Genomic DNA, 25,613 nt, shown 5'->3' on the forward strand with positions numbered 1-25,613 from the left:
AGGATAGGTTCGTCAGTGAGATTGCCTACCACAAATTCGAAGAGTGGCGGCCAGAAAAGAGGCTGATACCGGAGAGAAAAATCATTACCCAGGATCTTCTGCCTCACAACCTAAATGTGTTGAGGCAATTCAGAGATAGAGTAGGTTGGGACTACTTTATCGGGCAGGTGGATGACACCAATGAGCACTTGGTAAAAGAATTCTACAACAATGTGGCCCACATCAAAAAGGGTACCACGGTCACCAAAGTGCGGAATCTAAAAGTAAAGTTTGATGGCAAGACCATCAATGACTATTTGGGCTTCACGGAGGAGGATGAGTCCCTATACTTAGAAAAGATGAAGTTGGGTGAAGAAGCCCGTCCGTGGTTGGCGGAGTACTTGGAAATCCCAGGTGCCACCCCCGAGTGGTTGACTGCGGGGTGAAGATATTGAGGAGGACATTGAATTTTGAGGCAAAAAGGGTAGGAGACATTTGTGTGTAGCAGGCTAGATCCTACCACCCATGACAACTCACTCCCAATTCACGGGGCGATCTTAGTAGCATCCATCATGGCGGGGTACCCGATCAATGTCGGGAATGTGATGTCCCAAGTTACTACAAGGGTAGTGAATGAGGGTGATAGGTCTTACCCATTCCCCAACTTCCTAACCATGTACCTGAAGGACCAAGATGTGGAGAAGCACAAATTTGATGTAAAAGTGAAGGCAAAGACACCTTTCTCATAGTATAGCCTACATAGTGATGACAAACCTAAAGGCAAGCACTTCAAGGGGAAATCCACAACTCAACTAGACAGTCTGAAGAGCCAGTAATGGTAGTGACTACTCCACGGCCTCCCTCCACTTCAGCAGACCAGGCCCCAGGCCCATCCACTTCAGCAGAGCCAAAGATACCCTCCACCACTGCCTATCCATTGACTGCCCGCCGTTTAAGCCCGGCCCTCAGCAACATCAACAACTGGATGCAGACAGCTACTTCTAAGCTGTCTGTATTATCTACTATTGTGGTAGCTCAGTCAGCACCTCCTCCTCCACATGTCCCACAGTCCATTGAGGACACTCTCAAGGATCTTCTGGACAACTAGAAGAAGATCCTTGAGTACCAAAAATTGCTCACGGACGTTATTGATTAACACGGAAAGGCTCTCAAGGAGCTTGCTAAGGAGGCTAAAAAGATGAGGAAGACTCGGGCTTCCAAAGAGCCCATGAAGGAGTGACGGTCGAGGTGGAGAGATTGAAGGCAGATCACCTACCTTTGGATTTGCTACTACATGACCCTATGCCACCAGCCCATCCCTAGCCAGAGCAGTCCAAGAGGCCTCCCAAGAGGAAGAGGGTGATCCCCTAGTCCGATGATGCAGTTATTCAGTTAAAGGACCCACCAGAGACTTCCTCCAGTCAGCCACAAGTTGCAGCCCAGGCACCTGTCCAGGTCCAGGCCCAGGTCCCAACAGTAGAACCACAGGTCACAGGGAGCCAGTCTCAGGTTACTGAGCATACAGAGGACCCAGGGACCACTCAAGATCCCATGCTGACTGACGGCCCATAGGGATTTTTTGTATCCTCTTTCCTCTATTTTTGGTGCTTATTTTGCTTAGTTGGCATTGAGGATAATGTCAACTTTCATTTGAGGGGGTAGGCCCTACTTGGATTTGGATGACTATATATATAGATGATTTCTTTCTTTCTTTTTTATCTTTGATATGTATATAATTTCAGCATTTCATTATATTTTTCGCACTTTTTACCTTGGGTCTGTATATAAAAATTATGTTCCATTGTATATATTCATCTCCCCTATTGTATATTCGATTAAATCCTCTCTTGTACATATTCATTTTACTTTCCGCATTTTTCCTTTTCTTAGCTTCTTATTTTATACTCGTAGCTTCTTGTTTTGACTTTTACAATAAGCCTTTGGTTTTCTTAATGCCACGGTTCTTTCCAAAGGTAGAATTTATGTAAACTGGGTGGCTCTTCCCGATGATGGATGACATGAAAATCTTCTTAAGGGTTTGAGTCTATTTTTCTGTTCTTTTGGCTTTTTAGTGGTTAGTGGTAAGGGTGCATCAAGCAAAGCTTCACTTGAGCCTAACACATTTGTCTTTGATCCTATGACCAAAAACAAATCGTTGTGTATAGGATGGTGAAAGTTGTGACCATGAGACTCTTGTGTTGGCCGATAATCATCAAGTGATTTTTCGGGAGCATTGTGTGCTCAAATCTTATCTAAGGTTGTTGTGGGCCCCCGACTATGTGTCTTTAGCAATCCCATAGATTGTGTGGTGAGAAATTGCATTGCAAGTCCAAGTCCCGAGCCATTGATCTAGAACTTGCCCTGAATGTTTGTCAAGGCAAAATCCTAAGTGTAATTTGACTTGAGACATGATTATAGGCTCTCCTTGATCCAAATGATAGCTTGAACACTTCCATAGCCTACCAATGATAAATCTCTAGTCAACCCTTTTGAGCCTTAGACCTTTTTCCTTCAAGAGCCATGATACAAGCCTTTACCCGTTCTAAAAGATACCCTTTCTTGGCACCTGATATTTCCTTAGCACATGGAAAAAGCATAAGTTTGGGGGGGGAGACGAGGATTGCAACAAAGTGTTAAAAAGGTACAAAATGAAGAAAAAGAAAGGTAATAAAAAGAAAGAAAAGAAAAAAGACAAAAAGAATGCTCAAACTAGAAATGAGTAAAGGGATTTAATAAAAGCAAAGAATGAAAGGTGTGGAAAATTGAGAAAGGAGAAAAGGCACTTTAGGACAGCTTAAGTTTGGGGAGTTGATAACTAGGGATTATGATACATTTTACACTCCTTCTTGCTTAAGTTTTGATTAGAAATGTGTACAAAATAGTCCTAAAGGCTCACAAGTTGTGCTTGATTGAATGTTTGATCAACAAGGTGACAAGGTGTCAAAAACTAGCTCAAAAAGGAGTGAAACTTGCACAAGTACCAAGACAAGATCAAGCTCAGTCAAACAGGGCCAGTGCGGTCGCACACCATTCTGTGTGGTCCGCAAAGATGAAGTTCAGAGAGGATGCTTTTCAGGCCACAAGGCAATGCGTCCGCAAAGGGTTTTGTGTGGTCAGCATTGGGTTAAATGCGGCCGCACTCGATTTCGTGCGGTCCGCAGAGCCAAGGTTCAGAAAGGTGGCATTTTGAAGGAACTGGCCAATGCGATACGCGGTCCTTTTTGTGCGGACCTCAATAGAAGCCATCGCGGCCGCACTCGACTTTGTGCGGTCCGCAAAGCCCAAGTTCAGAGAGCATATAAATCAAACTAAGAGCCTTAGTGCGGCCGCACTCGATTTTGTGCGATCCGCACTAGCCCTGTAGGGGTATTTTTGTCCAGAATTTTTAGCCTAGTATAAATAGTTTATTTTCCCATTTTTAGGTCATCAGATAGATTTGGGGATAGAGCTACGCTCATGACTTCTTTCCTTTTACTATTTTGAGTAATTTTAGCTTAGTTTCAACATTGAATCTTCAAGTTTTATTTAGCAATTAATTATTATGGGCTTTTCTTCATCTATTGCTTTGTTTTCTTCTCTAATTATGAGTAGCTAGACCCATTAGGTAGGGTTGTGGCTCAACCCTAGTGTGGGTAATTGATGAGTCTTGTGTTTTGATGCTTGATTGTCTATGAGTGTTTGATATTTGGGCTAATTTAGGGTTTTAATGTGAAAATTAGTGGTTGCAAACACTAATTTATGCCTAGTACACTTTGGCTCTTCTTGAGAAAGAGAGCCTAATTCCATGAAATTAGTCCAACAAGGAATTGGGGCGTATTCAAGAGATTAATAGCCCCAATTAAAGGGCTAAAACTAGAGATAGTAATACCCAACTTGAACCTTGATTGCTTGCACAAATTTGCATACCCAATTGGTCTTGATAAAGTCAATTCGGGCAAAATCACTCAAACCACCGAGAGGTGTAGAGTGAGTAGAATCGTGCAATGGTTATATTATATTCCCCAAATATGACAATCTAGCCTTAGACTCAAGAATCCGTCAATTGACCACCTAGGAGAAAGTCACTACCCTAGTGCCTTTTATCTATTTGAACAACTTGCAATAGTTTAATCTTAGCTCTACTTAACCTAATTTAGCATTGTAGTATTATAAAATTAGAATTAATATCAAAACCAAAAATGTTTAGAAGTGCAATTAGGAATAAATAAATAACTCCACTTTAGATAGAAACTCAACTCTAATATCTAGCTCCCTGTGAAAATTGATTCCAACCTTCTCGGGTAAAAGCTGCTTCGACCTCTCTTGCTACTCAATATTAGTACAGGGTTGGCCTTGATCAGCCCTCCACCTCCTCCTCCTCCAAGCAACACAAAAAGCACAGGGAAATCAAAGATGGACGAGTTAAGTGGAATCCAAAAGGAAAACATTGAGAACGCAAAGACTTCCGATGGTTGTAGTACTCCGGCCCCGAATGACCTGGTTTTGAGACTTGAACAAAAGATACTAGAACTGCAAGGAGAACTTGAGCAGGTCCATAATTTGGCAAACTTGTCACTCACCCTCAACATCCTTGATATCCACCAACAAAACACAAAGAATCCAACGCCTCCTTAGAACACACAAAACCAACAACCACAAAATCCTATCGTACCTAGTTAATACGCAACTCCACCTCAAAATATCAATCCATTGCCGGTACCAACTCCACCACAAAAACATCATTAGCCAATTACATACCCACCAAACACCACTTACCACACTCCTCAAAATACACCGCCACTCATTCCCGATCCACAAAACTCCACCAATGACCATCACTACACCCAAGTCCCTGGCACCCATCAGAGCAACCCCATATATGTAGAAACTATACCACATTCTACCCAACCATTCTCCTGTGCACTGGAACCTTCTGAAAAGGATCTGCTCATTAAGAGCATGGCCGAAGAACTCAAGAAATTAACAAACCGAGTTCAAGGTGTTGAAGGCGATAGGGCAATAGAAGGTTTGAACTACGAATATCTGTGCATACAGCCCGATGTAGAATTGCCATAGGGGTACAAACCTCCCAAGTTCGAAATGTTCGATGGTACAGGTAATCCCAAGGTTCACCTAAGGACCTACTATGACAAGCTTGTCAGGGTTGGAAAAGATGAAAAGATTCGGATGAAGCTCTTTATGAGGAGCCTTACTAGGGATGTTTTGTCTTGGTATATCAGTCAGAATCCCAAGAAATGGTCTAATTAGGTAAGCATGACATCAGATTTTATGGATCGGTTAAGCTTCAACACAGAGAATGCACCGAATGTCTTCTACATTCAGAATCTCAAGAAGAAACCCACTGAAACTTTTTGCGAATATGTTACTCGTTGGAGGTCAGAAGCAGCCAAGGCCAGGCCCTCTCTAGACAAAGAGTAGATGAATAAATTCTTCGTTAGGGCACAGGATTCGCAATATTTTGAGAGGTTAGTGGTTATCGAAAATCACAAATTCTCTGATATCCTCAAGCTCGGGGAAAGGATCGAGGAAGGAATCAAGAGCGGGATGGTAACAAATTTCGAGGCACTACAAGCCATGAATAAGGCACTCCAATCAGGTGGCATATCGAAGAAGAGAGATGTCGGGGCAGTAATGGTGGCCTAGGGCCCAAAAATTCTACTCACATATCAAACACCTCCACTCACCTATCAAACACCTCCACCCACCTATCAAACACCTCCACCCACATAACAAACACCCCCACCTACATACCAAGCATCACCACCTACATATCAGCCTTCATCTCACAGATATTCCCAACCAGCCATTGTCCATCATACCTACAATTCCCAACCATCCCACTTCCAATTGCCACCAACTTGCCAAAATTATCCAAGACCAAGACCCAACTTCGATCGCAAACCGTCCAGACAATACACTGTCATTTCTGATCCCATTGACCAATTGTATGAAAGGTTAAAGGCTGCTGGTTACGTCACTCTTGTTCCCGCTGTGGCACTAGAAAATCCATCCCAATGGGTCAATTTGAACAAAACCTGTGCATACTATTCCGGTATGAAAGGGCACACCACTGCTGAGTGTCGAACATTGAAGGATAAGATCCAGATACTCATTGACAACAAGGTCATATAAGTGAAGGAAGACGCAACTAATGTCTGCAACAATCCCCTCCCTAATCATAGAGGTGACGGTGTACATGTTATAAAAACAAATGAAGAATGGGACCCTAAGGGGTCCATCGGGCTTATCCGAGAAGGCGATGACTTTAATGTTGCAGTTACAATCACTCCTATCGTGGTTCAGACACATGAACATATTGATGTTTAGATAACTGCATCAGTTCCATTCGAGGTGGAAGTAGCTTCGCCCGCAACCACCTCCGCTCCATTTGAAGTAGAAGTGGTCATGCCTTTCACTGTGACGGTGTCAACCACACCCCCATTCAACTCAAAAGTGATACATTGGGATTACGTTGCTGAGGCTCGATGAAAAGAGAAGAATAAAATAGAGGAATATGACACCGCGCAAGGGATGACTAGAACTGGAAGAGTCTACACACCTGAACACCCAGGGGGTTCAAGTAAGGATGTCACTGCTAGGAAGCCTGTCATTGAGACCGGGCCGGATGACCTGTAGAGGAAAGTACAGGCGAAAGAGTATTCTATTGTTGATCACCTGATCAAAGTCCCTGCTCAGATATCTATCCTGTCATTATTACAGAATTCAGAGGCATACAAAAACACCTTGATGAAAGTATTGAGCGAGGCTTATGTACCCAATAATATCACCGGTGGAGAAATGGCCAACATGTCGGTCAGGTGCTGGAGATCCATAAGATTATCTTCTATGAAGATGAGCTGTCGTCCGAAGGTCTGAATCACAATCGAGTATTGCACATTACAGTATAATTTGAAGACAAGTTCATTGCCAAGGTCCTGGTTAATGGAGGTTCGAATCTAAATATTTGTCCGTTAGACACCCTGAAAAGGTTGGATTAAGGTTTCCATGAAATACGGACTGCAAGCATGAATGTGAAAGCTTTCGATGGGTCCCAGAAGGCCACGATCGGGGAAATCAACTTTTGCTTGCAGATGGGGCCAACTTGGTTCGACGTTGAATTCCAAGTGCTTGACATACCAGACTCATATAATCTTCTGTTGGGCCGCCCATATATCTATGTTGCTGGAGTCGTGCCCTCCACACTACATCAAGTCGTAAAATTTGAATGGAACCATTAGGAGGTAATCATTCATGGAGACGGGAGTAACCCCATCTACACCAGTCAAACCATCCCGGTCATTGGACATAGAAGGAAGATAGGAGGGGAAAACTACCATCACATTGAATAGGTCAATGTCGTCGAGAAGGATAAGTAGTGGAGTAACAAAATAGAAAGCATAATAGCATGGTCCGGATACGAACCCGGCAAATGGTTGGGAAAGAACCTCCAGTGTATCACCAAGCCGATACGGCTGAAAAACCATGGTACTACCTTTGGGCTCGGATACCAGTATACATGGCAAGAGTACATAGAGTGGTCGCCTCTATGGTGTGGATCGTATTACCCTCTTAAGCAACCGGTACACCATTTGGAACAAGCTTTCCATCAGGCGGACACAATATGGGGAACTGTTGAAGAAGAAGCACTAGTTAGGCTGAAGGACCTGTTCTTGGAAGATGAGGTTATGGACTGCAGTGCCATAATTGAGGAGTATGAGAAAGAAGGCCTCTCCATTCAGATTGTGGCAAAAGGGAGTTGTTCTCAAAAGCTGGACCGCCACACCATCCCGAGCCCACTGAGTCCCTGGGTAGCTTGGCTATTGCCATTCTAGGCATTTTAAATTTCCAGCAATTTTGTTTTAAGATTTCTTTATTTCAAAATAAATGCTCAATCCACCGAGCCAAGATTGGTTTGAACAATTTTCTCAGTTTTAATCAAATGCATTTGTCCTTTATCATTATTCATTACTATTTTTATACATTTCCCTTCTACAATGTTATTATTACTTTTCCTGATGAACTAGTGACTGTGACATGTAATTAGGCAACGCAACATGAGAATAGTGACTCAGAGGAAGAAGATGAGATACCCGAGGAAATTGTCAGGGAAATTGAGAATTTTGAGAACAAGCCTAAATCCAACTTGGATAAAATAGAAGCAGTAAATTTGGAAAACGCCGAGACCGTCAAAGATACCTGCATCAACATTCATTTGTTACCAACAGAAAAGGAAGAGTGCATCCGTTTTCTAAAGAAATATGAGGATATCTTCGCATAGTCGTATGACGATATGACTGGTTTGAGCATATCTATAGTAGCTCACAAGTTGCCTACCAATCATATGTGCCAGCCAGTCAAGCAGAAACTTAGAAAATTCAAACCAGGCATGAGTTTGAAGATCAAGGAGGAAGTTACCAAGCAGATCAAAGCCAAAGTTCTCAGGGTGGTTGAATACCCAACCTGGTTAGCTAACATCGTTCCAGTTCCGAAGAAGGACGAAAAGGTTAGGGTGTGTGTTGATTATCGGGATTTAAATAGAGCCAGTCCCAAAGATGACTTCCCACTGCCAAATATACATATCCTGATTGATAATTGCGCCAAGCATGAATTCCAATCCTTTGTAGATTGTTTCGCAGGTTATCACCAGATCTGGATGGAAGAAGAAGATGCCGAAAAGATAGCTTTTATTACGCCTTTGGGTGTATACTGTTACAAGATGATGTCGTTCGGTCTAAAGAATACTGGGGCCACTTATATGAGGGCCATGACAACCATTTTTCATGATATGATACACAAAGAGATATAGGTATGTGTGAACGACGTCATTATCAAATCCAAAAGGGCCGCAGATCACATAACAGACTTAAGGAAATTCTTCGACATGCTCAGGCGGTACAATTTGAAGTTAAACCACGCAATAGTGCATTCGGGGTTCCTGCAGGAAAGTTATTTGGATTCATTGTCAGTCGTTGGGGGATTGAGCTAGATTCGACTAAAGTCAAAGCTATTCAGAAGTTATCACCACCCAAAAGCAAAAAGGACGTAATGAGCTTCCTGGGACGGCTCAACTACATCAGTCGATTCATAGCACAGTCCACCGTAATATGTGGACCCATCTTCAAGATGTTGAGGAAAGATGTCGAGACAAGTTGGACCGAGGATTGTCAGAAAGATTTTGACAAGATCAAGGAATACCTGTCCACACCGCCTGTTCTAGTCCCGCCAGAACCAGGAGGACCTTTGCTACTTTATCTATCCGTGTTAGATGGAGCCTTCGAATGTATTTTGGGACAACATGATGAGACAGGAAGAAAGGAGAAAGCCATATATTACCTGAGTAAGAAATTCACACCTTATGAAGCACGGTATTCTCTACTTGAACGCACTAGCTGTGCTTCGACCTGGACAACCCAGAAGTTAAGGCATTATTTTTGTGCCTACACTACATACCTCATATCCAGGATGGATCCTCTGAAGTACATATTTTAGAAGCCCATGCCTACTGGGAAGTTGGCTAAATGGTAGATACTACTGACTGAGTTCAACACAGTCTATGTAACTTAAAAGACAGTCAAGGGACAAGCATTGGTAGATCACCTCGCTGAAAATCCGATGGGAGGAGAATACGAACACTTGAAAATGTATTTTCCTGATCAAGAGGTATCATTCGTAGGAGAAGACATTACGGAAGCATATGACGGTTGGAGGATGTTCATTGATGGAGCCGCAAATTTCAAAGGAGTAGGCATTGGAGCAGTTTTGGTATCAGAAACGGGTCAGCATTATCCGGTATCTGCTAAACTCAGATTTCCCTGTACCAACAACATGGCAGAATATAAGGCCTGCATACTAGGGCTCAACATGGTAATCAACATGAACATTCAAGAGTTATTGGTGATCGGTGATTCAGATTTGCTTGTTCACCAAGTGCAAGGAGAATGGGCTACCAAGAATTCCAAGATATTGTCATATCTACACCATGTGCAGGAATTGAAAAGGAGGTTCATGAAGATAGAATTCTGACATGTTCCCAGAATTCAGAATGAGTTCGCTGATGCATTAACCACCTTGTCATCAATGATACAGCATCCAGATAATAACTATATTAATCCCATTCCGATGAGGATCCATAATCAGCTGGCATATTGTACTCATGTCGAGGAAGAAGCAGACGGAAAGCCTTGGTTCCATGACATCAAGGAGTACTTATACAAAGGAGAATACCCAGAGTATGCAAATCACACTCAGAAATGCACGCTCCGAAGATTGTCAAATCACTTCTTCCATAGCAGAGGGAACTTGTACAGAAGAACTCCGAATTTGGGTTTGTTAAGGTGTGTCAATGCAAAGGAAGCTTCTAAGCTACTTGAGGATGTGCATGTTGGGACATGTGGCCCACACATGAATTGTTTCATTCTGGCCAAGAAGATACTCAGGGCAGGTTACTTTTGGATGACCATGGAGACGGATTGTATTCAGTATGCCCGCAAATGCTTTCAATACCAAGTGCATGCCGACATGATAAAAGTTCCGCCAAACGAGCTCAATGCAACAAGCTCACCTTGGCAATTCACCGCCTAGGGAATGGAAGTTATTTGTCAGATTGAGCCCATGGCTTCAAACGGACACCGGTTTATTCTGGTAGCCATTGATTACTTCACAAAATGGGTAGAAGTTGTATCTTACAAAGCTGTAACCAAGAAAGTCATCGCAGATTTTGTCAAGGATCGTATTGTCTGCCGATTCGGAGTTCCTGAGTCTATTATTACTGACAATGACACCAACCTCAACAATGATCTGATGAAAGCTATATGTGAAACCTTCATAATCAAGCACAAGAATTCCACCGCCTATAGACCTCAGATGAATGGAGCCGTAGAAGCCGCCAACAAAAACATTAAGAAGATACTAAGGAAAATGGTAGAGAATCACAAGCAGTGGCATGAGAAGTTACCTTATGCTCTATTAGGGTACCGCACCATAGTTCGCATGTCAACCGGGGCAACCTCTACATGATGGTTTATGGTACCGAGGTTGTCATCCCAGCCGAGGTAGAGATTCCTTCTTTAAGATACTGGAAGCTGAGCTCAGCAATGTAGAATGGATAAGGAGCCGCTATGAGAAATTGGCCCTTATCGATGGAACGAGAATGAACACAGTATATCATGGCCAACTGTATCAAAATAGAATGTCCAGAGCTTTCAACAAAAGGGTTAAACCAAGACAGTTCGCACCAGGGCAGCTGGTATTGAAGAAGGTCTTCCCACACCAAGATGAATCCAAAGGAAAATTCTCTCCTAACTGGCAAGGTCCGTATATGATTCACAGGGTACTAACAGGAGAACTCATACTTGCAGAGATGGATGGAGAGATCTGGCCAAAACCAATCAATTCAGACCCAATCAAGAGATACTATGCCAAGATTATTTCACATTTGCTTTTCTGATGTAATTGAACTACACTTGACCTGATTCCCATTTAAGAGGGGATACATAGGCAGCCTTATGGGTTCGGTCATATCATAATAAATTTTTCATTTTCCCCCAGAATCAGAAAGTGGGGCAGAATTTAGAGGAGGGTCCTCAAAATTCCGGGACAAGTCCAGCCAGCCATCACATGCCAGGAAGTCAGCCATCAATCAAGAACTGGGGTAGAATTTTGAGAAGGATTCTCAAAATTACGAAGAAGATTCAGTAAGGTCCGCCATCCGCAAGCGATTAAAAATCATCTGGCAAACTGGGGCAGAACTTTGAGGAGGACCCTCAAAATTCCAGCATAAGAGAGCTGCAATACCTTTGAAATGTGTCACAGTCGCTAGTTCATCAAAAGTTACTTGATATATCAATACGCTTCTAAAACAATCCTATTTTATCAATGAATGCATATTTTTCGAAAATTTTATTTTCATAACAATCAGGTGCTACCTAGGGAAACTCGAAGGGGGTTTCCAGAGCAAAGCAAAGCAAGGCCGGCAGACGAAGCAAGAACCAACCTCCCCTCATAAAACTTACGATTTTTCTTTGAACGCATGCACATTTGACAATAGCATTCGTACACAAAGCAAATTCACCATCCATCCGGTCGTTAGACGCTGAACATATCCTAGCTAAGATATACTCTACCCTTATCTGCTATTTTCTCTTTGCATGAGTCTAATCTCTGACTCCATATTTGCATGAGTCTAATCTCTGACTCCACATTTGTATGAGTCTAAGCTCTGACTCCATATTTGCATGAGTTTAATCTCTGACTCCACATTTGCATGAGTCTAATCCCTGACTCCACATTTGCAGGAGTCTAAGCCCTGACTCCACATTTGCATGAGTCTAAGCCCTGAATCCATATTTGCATGAGTCTAATCCTTGACTCCACATTTGCATGAGTCTAAGCCCTGACTCCATATTTGCATGAGTCTAAGACCTGACTCCATATTTGCATGAGTCTAATCTCCGACTCCACATTTGCATGAGTCTAATCTTTAACTCCACATTTGCATGAGTCTAATCTCTGACTCCCTATTTGCATGAGTCTAATCCTGGACTCCATATTTGCATAAGTCTAAGCACTACCTTCTCTTTGCATGAGACTAAGCCCTATCTCCAATCTTGCATGAGTTTAATCACTGACTCCATATCTGTATCAGGATAAGCATTGTCTTCCGTTTGCATGTGACTAAGCCCTATCCCGAATCTTGTGTGAGGTTAAGCTCTACCTCCATACTTGCATAAGGCTAAGCACTGCCTTCTCTATGCATGAGTCTAAGCCCTGACTCCATATTTGCATGAAGCTAATCCTTCCCTCCATACCTGCATGAGTCTAACCCTGACTCCGTATTTGCATAAGGCTAATCCTTGCCTCACCATTTGCATAAGGCTAGTCCTTGCCTCCCCATTTGCACGAGACTAAGCATTGTCCCCCCTTTGCACCAATATTTCTCTATTTTCTACTACTATCTACTTGCTTTTCAATCGGGCTAAGCTCCGCCCTCTACTTCGCGAGACTAAGCTTGTCTTGTTACATCATATTATTACATATCATGGGCTGAAATATCGCCAATATGTCCAAAGGCATCATAGTCTAAAGGCACCATCCTCATAGCCGGAAGACACCATGTCATGGCCTGAGGAAATCTCAAATTTGCATATCATTATTCAAAGGCATCATGGTTCGAAGGCACCATTTTCATAGCTCGAGAACATCATTTCATTGGCCTGCGAATCCCTCACTAAGCAATTCATGGCCCATGACATCATGGTCCGAGGACGTCATCTTTAACCGTCCGAAGACAACCTTCATGGTCCAAAGGAAATTTGCACCATGTTTAAATTTTCGCAAATACGTTTGTAGCATCTTTTATCTACAGGTAACCAGTAAGAAACCGCTATCCTAGCAGGAGAAATCTTGCTCCAGTTCACTCCAACCATCCCGAGCCTTAACCGCTCATCATAGCCTCTTCCACATCTCGTGTCCGTTCTTACAATAATTTCATCGGCATACTCCGCAGGTGAATCGACATACTCTGCAGGCGAATCCAGAACTACACATGGCCTAATTCCTGTAAAATCAGGGATATGTAGGCAACTCAAAAACCAGATCTCGGCCTCTGTCATTCAAAGCATCCCTCCGGTCAAAATTGGCCATCATTTCTTTACCCAAAAACTCTTTCATCCTTCCCGGGTAAAGAAGGGCAACTGTTGATACCCAATTTTTCCCTATATATTTTAAATATGCATAAATACCTTCAAAATAGCATATATTTACATATATAAGCATGCACAAGGTTTTTATAATTGTCCCATAATTTTTAAGGATTTAAATTGATTTATTTTCTACCCTTTTATTCATAAAATTCCCAATAAATATTTATCAAATTATTTTTATGATGATTTATTCATTTAATTTCTATACTTATGCCAAAATATGGCTAATATAATTTTTATGCATTTTTATAATTACATTTAGTATTTTTTAAGCTAAATTGCATATAATTGCAATGTTAGCCCACTTAAGGTATAATTATATTTTATATGCGTAAAATTGGTCCTTATATTTTAAATTACTTTGGCACATTAAATTATTTTCCGAAAATTAAAGGTATTAATTATAAACTAAAATAGGGAAAGTGGCTATTTAAATAATAGCTAGATTTGGCATTCAATTGTAGCCCAAATCGGACCCCTCCCCAGCCCAATCTCCTACCCAATTAACCCGATCCAAACCCCATAAACACCTACCCAAACCAGGAACCCACCTACCCGGTTGAATCCTGACCATTGTTCTCCCAGATCAACTGTCCACACACGCCCTTTCCTTTTTAATTCCTAAATGACCCCCTAACCCTACTCATTTCCAAACCCCCGCCACCTTCAGATTCTCTCGACTCTCTTCTCTCTCAACCTAACCCTAATCATTCTTCAATCGCTGCCTCCTTCTCCGGTCATCTCTAGCGACCACCTTTCAACCCCAAACCTCCAATGGGTCTTCCATCGCCATGCTCAACATCTCTGAGGCCTTCAAGGATCCTGGGCCATGCTGATTTGGATCTAGGGTTTCTGTTTCTGTTGTTCATGACTTCTCCGATGTGATTTTGGGCAAAATCACACCATATATGTTACGATCTGTAAAGTTTACGACAGGTTCCTTCGTTTCTATTTGGGTTTCCTTTGAAACCCTAACTCTCGTTTGAATCTCTTAGATCCGTACTATTTTTAATGCGTTAAGTCTGTTTCTTCCTATGTTTTGCACTATTCTCGAACTTCTTCTGAAAGATCCTCAACATTAAACCGTTTTACTTTCTTTAAAAAATAAGGTTTCTCGGAGTTTCTTCTAAACTTGTTTTAATTCTTTATGATTATACCTCTTTCCTTGCATATCTGGACTGATTTTATGTTCGTAATGCCTTTTCAACTTGACTCTGTTAAAAGCCCTAATTTCTTAGATCTTCTTTATTTTGTTCTGTGTATGACTACCTAATTTTGTTAAGTCTCTGTTAGTTATCATGCTTCGAATGGGTTTTCTACTGAGTCCTTAGCCTATTTGTATCACCTCTGTGTGATTGTTATTCATCTTGATTTGTTCATCTCTTGCTTCTTTCTGTCGATATGGCTGACCTTGCCTGTTTGCTACGTCTGTTCGTTCTTCTCTATTTATATGTTGCAATATAGAATCATGACCCTCTCTTGATTTGATTCTGATTCCCTTATTTGATGGTTCGATCGAAAGGTTTTCCTTAAAAACCCTAAAATTCTACTTGTCTGTTTAAATTGACTAATTTCATTACCTTATTTATTGTGGTACTTGGTTCTTGCTGAATCATTCCTTAATTGGGGTTTTTTTCAGAACTTAGTCCTAATTGACTACCCTATGCTTACTAAATCTTGATTCTTTCCTTAGTTAGTCCTGTACTGATTTTCTTTTCTTGCCTTAAATGCTGCTGTTTCTTACCGTTTGAATTAACTCCCTTAACTTAAGGGAGTACTTCCTTGATTTTCTAATTGATTGATTCTGAGTTCCTCAATTTATGATACTATGATTCTTACCTTATTTTACTATATATTTTCAACTATAAATACCCTAATTCTTTCATTAACACATACGAACACTTGGGTTCAAAAACTACCTCTCTTACTAAAATCTCTGCTCTCTCTCTCTCTCTCTTGTGCTATTTTGCTACTGATAGCCGGCTGCAAGCCAAGGCTAATCATTTGTGCTCTCTTGTTCTCTCATTTCGCTTACTTTTCTCTTTACTGGTATGTCCTAGTTTTAATTCAATGCTCCAACAACAATATGCTTCTCTTATTGTTTCAGTTTCTCTTATTTCTAGTTTGCTTCTACTTGTGGTTCTGTTGTGAAACTTGTAGTTAAGTTACATTATCAGCATGTTATTGTCTTTCCCCTTCCTTTAGATTAGTGTATTCCCTTATGTGTGTTTCAAAGCATGTCTTGCCAATTATCTTTTACATATTGTGTACTTACCATCCTATGAATCCCCAAATCCCTATCACCCATCTATGTGTTTGTGTTCTTCATGACTGGTTTGTGACTATGTCAGTGTCAACTGTCTCTGAGCATGTCTAAACTAGTCCTAAGACCCTCGTTGGGTTATGTGTTTGCAGCCAAATGTCTATGTGTCCCAAACCCCTTGACCCTTGTGTGACTACTGAATTCATTTGGATTCTGTAAACTAGCCATGTGTGATCCTATCTTAAGGTGTTTGAGCTTTGTTTACTACTCCAACTTCTTTTTCAAACAATCTCTGTTGCTTTACTAATTGCTTTCAAGACAGACTTTCTAATACAGTCCTTGATAAACCTTTTCAAATTATGTCATGCACTTTCACTTTACTTTGATTCGGTAAGTTTTGTCCCGTCTAGTATGTGTACTGCCTTGGGATCCTATTAAGAGCCCTCTAAACTCTGGCATATGAGGCTGGCCTTTCCAAACTGCATTGGTTCAATTCTTGGTTGCTAAGTCTAGGTGTAAGCATTGCTCGGGGTCCTTGAGACCCTTAAGGAACTTTGATGCACCTAGACTCTGATTTGTCTATGGAATTGAGGCTAATAAGACCATTGGAGACTTTGGAAACTTGGGCCTAATTGCAGGCTCCCTATAGAATAGCTTCTTGATTTTCTATTTCGCTTATATAATTCATTCATTGGCCTGTAATAATTTATAAACAGATATTTGGGGTATTTAGTAAAAGTGCGGGTAGATGAATACTTTCTGGGGTGATACGGGTAGAGATCCTGCTCTTAGGACAGTATTTTGAAAATTGACTGCTTGCATAAATAGAAAACATGCTCATAGGTTTACTCTTTTGAATCTGATTGCTTTGCCTAATAAAAATTATGCCTATAGGATCTCACTTCTAATTTCGTTTGAATCTTGTAGAAATCATGTTCATAAGGTTCTGCATTTTGTCATGTTAGAAACCATGTTTATAGGTTCCAAACAATCATGTCTTAAATCAGTAGATGGCATGCCTATACTACTCAATTCCAATTCAGTTCTAATGGGCATTCCTGTATGTTGCTGCAAATCGATTAAAATCAGTAATCCGCCTAGATATCATGCCTATAGGAATCTCTCCTCGCAGTTCTGTCTGATAATTTAATTTAGCCTAATGAATCAACTCCATTACGCCTAGTTCATTTTTTAAAAAATTGGTCTTATTAAATGTTAAACATTTTCTGAAACAAGCTCTTTCAAAATTGTCTCAATCTCATTAGATATCATGCCTATAGTTATTCAAGGAGTCTATTTCGAAAACCTGTTTGTTTCTACATTAACATAGATACTAGTGTTCTGCATATAGGCAAGCCTTAGGGCGTTTTCAAAGACTGCATTTCCCTGAAGCTGTCTCTGTCGCTTAACGTTTCTGATTCTAACATGCTTTTAAAAAGAGTCCCTAGGCAATCACTAGGGTATAACTTCTGAGAATAAAAGGTTATGTCTGTTTATGCGTCTTCACTTAGATATCCTGCTTTAGGACATCGATTAATAAGACCTTAACTGTGTTTGAGTCGTGTTGCTTTATATGTTTGTTTGAGGAGGTAACTTTGGGCCTCTTAATTGCTCTCATTATGTGTGAAAGTCCTAAATGTTTTGACTGTCGCCTTAGAGTTTTCGCCTTTCTAAACCTTAAGGGTACGTCTAGAACTACCTATGGGTAGAGGTCCTAACTGCCTCCAGGATCATTAAGGAGAGACGGGTAGCAGCACGCAATAGGAATCATTGACCAAACACTCGCTTTGCATCACCAATAAGGGGATGGGAAGGGTAGACATGGGATATTATGACTACGCATTAATGTCACGTGTAGCCCCTCATTGAGGAGTGTTTACCGGATATTGCGTGGGGTAATCCTATAGGATAAAAAACCTAGGACCCCTCTTTACCAAAACATCTCTCTTTATTTAAACTTTTGTTTTTTTACAACTTGTTCAAACCTTTATCTTGTCACTCGAGTTATCTAACGTGTTTTACTTGCAACTTATTTGATTTAACTATTTATATGGACTAATTTGTGAAAATAAGTTCGGTTGGGACCCACAGTTGTGGACCAAGAGGGGTTCCTAACACCTTCCCCTTGAGGTTACCTCGAGCCTTTCCCTAATCTCTGGTAATGCAAACCAACCCAAGAGTTAATCACTCTAGGTGCCCTAACGCACCATAATCTGTTAGGTGGCAACTCTTCAAATACCCAATTCCCAAAAGGAAATTAGTCATTACACCCCGTAAATGTCGAAATCCGAACCTCTTCCCCCGTCAAAAGGAGAGGGAAAAAGGGGGCGCGACAGACCCATCTCTCCACACTCATAGCAACTCCTGGGTACTGGAGACGGGGACTGAAGGGAACCCCTAGCACCGAAATGACTAGCATATGCACCTGGCATAGAAGAGCCCTGAACTGATGGAGCATGGGATGAACTCTAAGTTGGAAGGGCATAGAGTGATGACTAGCCCTGATGAGAACTGTGAGAACCATGACCTGATAAAGCCCAACGATAACCTGGGCGAGCTGGCTGAGCATGCCTGAATGGACGGCATCTGCCGTGCTGAAACTGTCCTCTCGAATGAGCACTACCATAACTACCAGATCCCCGAGGCCTCTTGGCCTCCCTCTCATCTCGCTCCTGGTGACGAACTGACTCAATCTCATGAGCAATGTCTATAACCTCCTCAAAAGTAGCACCAGACACCCTCTCCTTGGTCATGAGAATACGAAGCCAATAAGTGAGGCCATCAACGAACCTTCTAATCCTCTCTCTATTTGTCGGAACCAACCAAATAGCACGTCGAGCTAACTTTGAGAACCTCATCTCATACTGTGTCACAGTCATCTCTCCCTGACGCAACCACTTGAACTGCCTACGCAGCTCCTCTCTACGAGACTGTGGCACATACTTCTCCAAAAAGAGAACGGAGAATTGCTGCCAGGTAAGGGGTGCTGCACCAACATGCCTACACCGCTCATAAGCCTCCCACCAAGTGAAGGCAGCTCCAGAATACTGAAAAAAGTAGTAAAACGACCCCGCTGGTCTCTAGAATACCCACTGTACGAAGTATCCTCTGACACTTGCCCAAAAATCCCTAGGCATCCTCGCCCTCTACACCACTGAAAGTCGGAGGCTGAAGTCTACCAAACCTCTCCAACCTGCGTTGCTCGTCCTCTGGCATGGCAGGAGCTACATAGTCCTGAGCAGCTGCAACCGGCTGGGCTCGATGTGCCCCCGGTGTCTGAAGTCCCTGCATGACCTGCTCAAGTGTGCGAGCGCGCGGGAGTCTGAGTGCTTGTCCCGGCCTGAGAAGCAGATGCGGCTGTAGTAACTAAGACCGCCTCAGCTAGGCTAGTGCATACTAATAGAATCTGAGCAAAGGCTTCCTGAAGACCCGAAATCATAATGGGCACAAATGGTGTCTGAGCTGGTGCTGTTGGAGCGTCCACAACTGGGACCTAATCCTGAATTGGGGCGGCTAGTGGATTTACAGGTGCTGCCCTAGCTACTGTGCGGGCCACACCCCTGCCCCTACCGCGACCACGACCGTGTCCTCAACCTTTAGTGGCCACAACTGGTGGTACTGGTGGTCGTCCATCCTGACCGGTAGCGTGTGTCCTCACCATCTTTGAGAGAATAGAATAACAGAAGTTTAGTACTCAGATCAACAGATTCACACGACAAGAATTTCAAGAATACGAAATTTTTCCTAAAGGTTCTGCAGCCTCTCGAGGATAAATACAGACGTCTCAATACCGATCCGCGAGACTCTACTAAACTTGCTCATGACTCGTGAGACCTATGTAACCTAGGCTCTAATACCAACTTGTCACGATCCTAAACCCAGACCCGGTCGTGATGGCGCCTCTTCTGAAGACAAGGTCAGCCGACACAATGCCCAATTCCTTTTAAACAATTATAATAACACAATTTAAGTCATTAACATACTAATAATCCCAAAATAAAAGTGAACTAGTACAATTTACGGAAACTAACACAGCCCGACATCGGGGTGTCACCAATCATGAGCATCTACACATGTGTCTAAGAGTCTAAAAGAGTTTATACGGTCTATTACAGAACTAGAAACAGAAAGTAAGATAGAAGGGAGAAACACTGGGCTGCGAATGCCGGACAGCTACCTAGTGGACTCCGAATAGCCTGTTGGGAGCAATCAACCCTCACTGGCAGGACCTGAAGCTCTTGAATCTGCACACAGGGTGCAGGGAGTAAAGTGAGTACTTCAACTCAGTGAGTAATAACAATAAATGAAGACTGAGACGATAAGAAATCACGTAAAACACAATAATATTATATAAAGAGACAGTGTAAAACCAATAAAATGCAATAAAATAGTGAAATATTATAAAAATACCTGAGTTCAGCATAAGCTTCTTTAAAATACCTTTTTAACAGTTAAACAAGTAAATAAAAAGTAGCTAGAAAAGATAAAAATATAAAATCCGCCCCTCGGGCACAATGTCAACAGAATCATCCCCTCGGGCAATAACATGGAACAACACCAACCCCTCGGGCTATATCACATATCACACTGGGTACCCGCACTCACTGGGGGTATACAAACTCCGGGAAGGGCCCGTACAGCCCAAGCGCAATATCAAGCCATCTCGTGGCATAATCAATAGGCTCTCGGCCTCATATCAAGCCACCTTGTGGCGTACAACTCAAGCCATCGGCCTCATAATCATAATTAGCACAACACTGTTGTGGCGTGCAGCCCGATCCCATAATAATCCTCACAACACACACCCTCGACCCTACTCAGTCAGAAATCTCTAAAAGCCACTAGGGCACAGTAAAATATGATGCTCAGCCCAAAATATCATGTAAAGTGTTAAAAATAGGGTAAACGTGGCTGAGTTATGAAAATAGTATAATAAAGCATCACTGAGTACAGATATAAAAACAAAACAGTAAGGAAATAGCAGTAAAAATCCCCTAAGGGTCCAAATAGTTGGCACGAGACCCAAATATGGAATTCAGCCCAAAACATGATGATAACAAACAGTTTTCAAATAAATACGGAGTAAAACAGTCATTCGGGATGGACTGAGTCATAAAACCCCAACGGTGCACGACCCCCGCTCGTCATCTAGCGCGTGCGTCACCTCAATTTAGCACAACGATGTGAAATTCGGGGTTTCGTACCCTCAGGACAACATTTACAATCATTACTCACCTCAATCCGGTCCAAACTCTAGCCCGTGACGCCCTTGCCTCTCGAATAGGCCTCCGGATGCTCCAAATCTAACCAAAATCAGTGCAAAACCATCAAAATATGCTAAGGAAATAAAGCTCACTTGAAAGAAATCAAATTACAACACAAATCCCAAAATTGGCCAAATCATACCCCCGGGCCCACATCTCGGAATTCGATAAAAATTATATCAATAGACTCATTATCACTCCCCGAGTTCATTCATATCAAAAGCACCAAAATCCAACCACAAATGACCCCTCAAATCCCAATTCTATGTGTCCAATTCCAAGCCCTAGTTCTTCAATATTTAGGCTTAAATTCAACAATTTCCATGATTAATTAGGTAGAAATCACATTAATATTGAGTATTAAGTCCATAAATCTTACCTCCAAGTGTTTCCCCTTGATTCCCTCTTCAATCCCCTTCAAAAAGCTTAAAAGTCGCCCAAAAATGGAGGAACTTAGACCCAAAATCGCGGAAATAGGTCTTTTAAACATTCTGCCCAGTCATTTCCGACCCTTCTTCGCGAATGCGGTCAACGCCTCGCGTTTGCGAAGCACAAACTTAAGTTGACCAAAATCTCTCTTACGCGAACGCGACGACCCCCTCGCGAACGCGATGACTCCGCAGCTCAAACCATCGCGAACGCGTTTGCTGTCTCGCGAACGCGATGCTCAAAGACCCCAGCCCTTCGCGAACGCGAAGGCCAACAATCCTGCCTTACATCTCGACCCTTCGCGAACGCGAGGGACCACTCGTGAACGCGAAGGCCAAAAAACCTGCAATAGCTGAAGCCAAAAATCTGCAACTTCTCAACTATGCATTTTGGTCCGTTTCACCACCCGAAACTCACCCGAGGCCCTCGGGACCTCAACCAAATATGCCAACATATCCCATAATGTCATTCAAACTTGTTCAAACCTTCGGAAAGCTTGAAACAACATCAAAACACCAAATTTGCATTGGATTCAAGCCTAAGAATTCCAAAATCTTCCAAATTCCGCTTTCGATCAAAAAGTCTATCAAACCAGGTCCAAATGACCTGAAATTTTATACACACATTCCAAATGACACAACAGACCTACTGCAACTTTCGGAATTCTATTTTGACTCCTATATCAAAATCTCACCTATCAACCGGAAAACGCCAAAATTCCAATTTCGCCAATTCAAGCCTAAATCTACTCCGGGCCTCCAAAAAATATTCTGATCACGCTCCTAAGTCCCCAAATCACCTCCCGAAGCTATCCGAACCATCGTAACTCACATCTGAGCCCTTTAATACATAAGTCAACATTCGGTTGACTTTTCCAACTTAAGTTTCCTCAAAAGAGACTAAGTGTCTCAAACCTTACCAAAACCTCTCCGAACCCGAGTCAACCAACCCGATAATATAAAATACAGCTGAACAAGGCAATAAGAAACAGAAATGGAGAAACGGAGCGGTAACTCATGAAACGACCGGCCGGGTCGTTACAGACCACCAGACTAACCTCTTCACAATTAGGAATTTTAATTTTCCAGTTAATTGGTTACTTAAATTTTCATGTTACTTATGAGGATCCGAGTCTCCAACTTGAAATCTTTTTCTCCTATTTCCTCTTTCACTTTCATGCTGTATAAGATACCTTAGTCTTTTGCTACCTTAGGATATGATGCAACTTGTTCATAAATATAAGATGGTACAAACACTTCGTAATATAATTTTTTTTTATATCGTAAATGAAAATAATTAGGACTGTTGCGAACTTTTGCCAAGTAGTATTTAATTATATAAAAATAAATTTTATTTCACTTGGTATGACCTAATTCAGTTTTATAAGAATAAAATGAATAATGGATCCGAATCCTAAAAATAATAATGCTTTGGATAACTTGTTTAATTTTGTTTAGCTTTAATTAAAACAAAGCATGCGTAACACCCTCGTTGGAAATAAAAAAATAATTCAATAATTATACCTTTTATTTTATTCAAGCAAAATTTGTGGGTTCAACTGAATTATTATTTGCTTTCGGTGTTTAATTAAATTATATATATACATATTGCATAAGAATAATAAATAAAGGAATAAAATGTATATATTATAAATTATAATCATTTTAAATCAACTAACATAGATCCTTAATTCACCTTTCGCTATAACTATATATATATATATATATATATATATATATATATATATATATATATATATATATATATATATATATATATATGTATGTATAAATGATGAAAGAGATGGGGTATTTGACAAAGGCCACATGACCTTATTTTAGTTTCCTTTTTCTGTTCAGTACATTTTATTTACGGTAAAGGGCCAAATACATCCCTGTACTATGAGAAAAGGTTTAAATATATTCTTCGTTATATTTTGGGTCGAAATAAATACTATTGGTTTAAATATATCTCTCTTCTATTAAATTTGTCCAAGGTGGACATCTAATCCGACGTGACACTGATATTTGATGAGGTGCATGCTACATGGCATGCCACCTCAGCGTCCCTAATCCATATATAAAAGACTAAAATTTTAAATACATTATTTTTCATGGTAGCGGTAATGGTGACAATAGGTAGAGGGAAAGAAAATTTTAGTGGTGGAAAAAAATAGATTGGAGGGGTAAAAAGGTTTAGGGGCGCTGAGGTGGCAAGCCATGTGGTATCCACCTCATCAAATGTCAATGTCACGTAGGAATGGATATCCACTTTGGACTAACTTAACTATATTTAGACTCAAAATATAATAAGGGTACATTTAAACCTTTTCTGATGGGACAGAGGTATACTTGGCCCCTTTCCGTTGTATTTATCTATCACACAATTAAAAAATAGCCAACTTGAAAAACATTTGCTATCTGTCTGAATAAATTAAAAGGCTTTCTAGGTATGAAATTCGTATAACACAATTTTATGTCACATTCAGGGAAGATTAATTTTTGCTTGGAAATAGTCGCAGTCAAATCCAAAAAGACATACTAATATTTTTGAAAAGCAATTATTGTATAGCAATTTGGATTTAGGATAATAAAATTTTACTAATAGTAGTTTGATCTTGAATTATGTGCGAAAGTTTGTTGTGTAACCATTAACAACAAAAGGCCAAATACTCCATCTCTTTCGTTGTAATATTAATTAGTGGCATGAGAAGGACCTTCTTTATCTAAAGTAACAACGTCCATTTCACTTTCCATACAAAATAAGTTATGTCTGCTAATTTATAACTATAATAATATGCCAATATCTATCCCCATACTAATTAAATTAAATTTAAAGAAGAAGAGCCACACAGAAAAGAAAGTATGGATAATGTAACAGTTATTATTTCTCGTCTTTGATGTCTTGAATATTCGGATATTACTCTAATTTCTAGACAAGCTATGAACTCTTATTTTCTTTTTTCATCCGGTGTCCGATACCCGCATTAGAGCCCGACTATATTTGGATTCGCACCGTAGGGCTTCATTTGGGAAGAAGTGCTCCCTACTAAGGATTTTTTTATACTCAAAGTTCGATCCGGGACTTCTGATTAAGGAAAGAGCAAATTCACTGCACCACATCCTTTGGTGGCCTGTGAATTCTTTCATGTTTCCTTAACATGCTTATCTCTCTAATTTGGAGTTAAGTTTCAAATTACTTGTACAACTATTATTACTATTTTGTTATATGCTTATCTAACGTCAATTTATATTTTTCTATTTGTGCGGTTCAAACTATTTTGTTGACAAGCCATCAGTAGAAGCACAAAAGTATGAGTGGATTGGGAGTATTTCATGAGGCGAGCGTTGCAAAATATCAACCTTCCACGGTTCTCTGGTTTGCATCTTTTCCATTTTGAAAAAAGAAAAGAAAAATATCTTGATAATTTTAAAACTTTTGGAATTCATAATCCTCTCATTGTGACTTCACGTTATCCTAAGTTTTTTACTTTAATCTGATCGACTAATAAAGAGATATACAGTATTTAGAAGAGGGAATGACAAATTCAAAGTCAAGGTTAATAAATGTGAATGATTATCATATATAATAAGAAATAAAGGTAATATAACTATTAAGTCCCGATGATATGATGTTTGGGAAAATAAATCCGGCATAAAGGCCTACATTAAGTCATCAAATCATGATGATATTTTTTGGTTTTTGGTGTAAAAGTCAATTTCAATACAATTTACGGGTATATTTCATAAATGGTGATACACTGTGACTTTTTTTCACTAAAGTCATATAATTTTATTTTCTCACACAAAAATCATATAACTTTCATTACTCACACAAAAATCACAGTGACCGAAAAATACAACTTTCCGATATTTTTTTTATTTTCTGTCTAATAAATAATAATTCAGTTAAAATAGGAATGATCCAACCCGGTCCCACCTACCCAATCCAGTACCCATAAATATAAATTAAAATAAT

Source organism: Nicotiana sylvestris, chromosome 6, assembly GCF_000393655.2.
Source record: "Nicotiana sylvestris chromosome 6, ASM39365v2, whole genome shotgun sequence".
NCBI classification, from domain to species: Eukaryota; Viridiplantae; Streptophyta; class Magnoliopsida; order Solanales; family Solanaceae; genus Nicotiana; species Nicotiana sylvestris.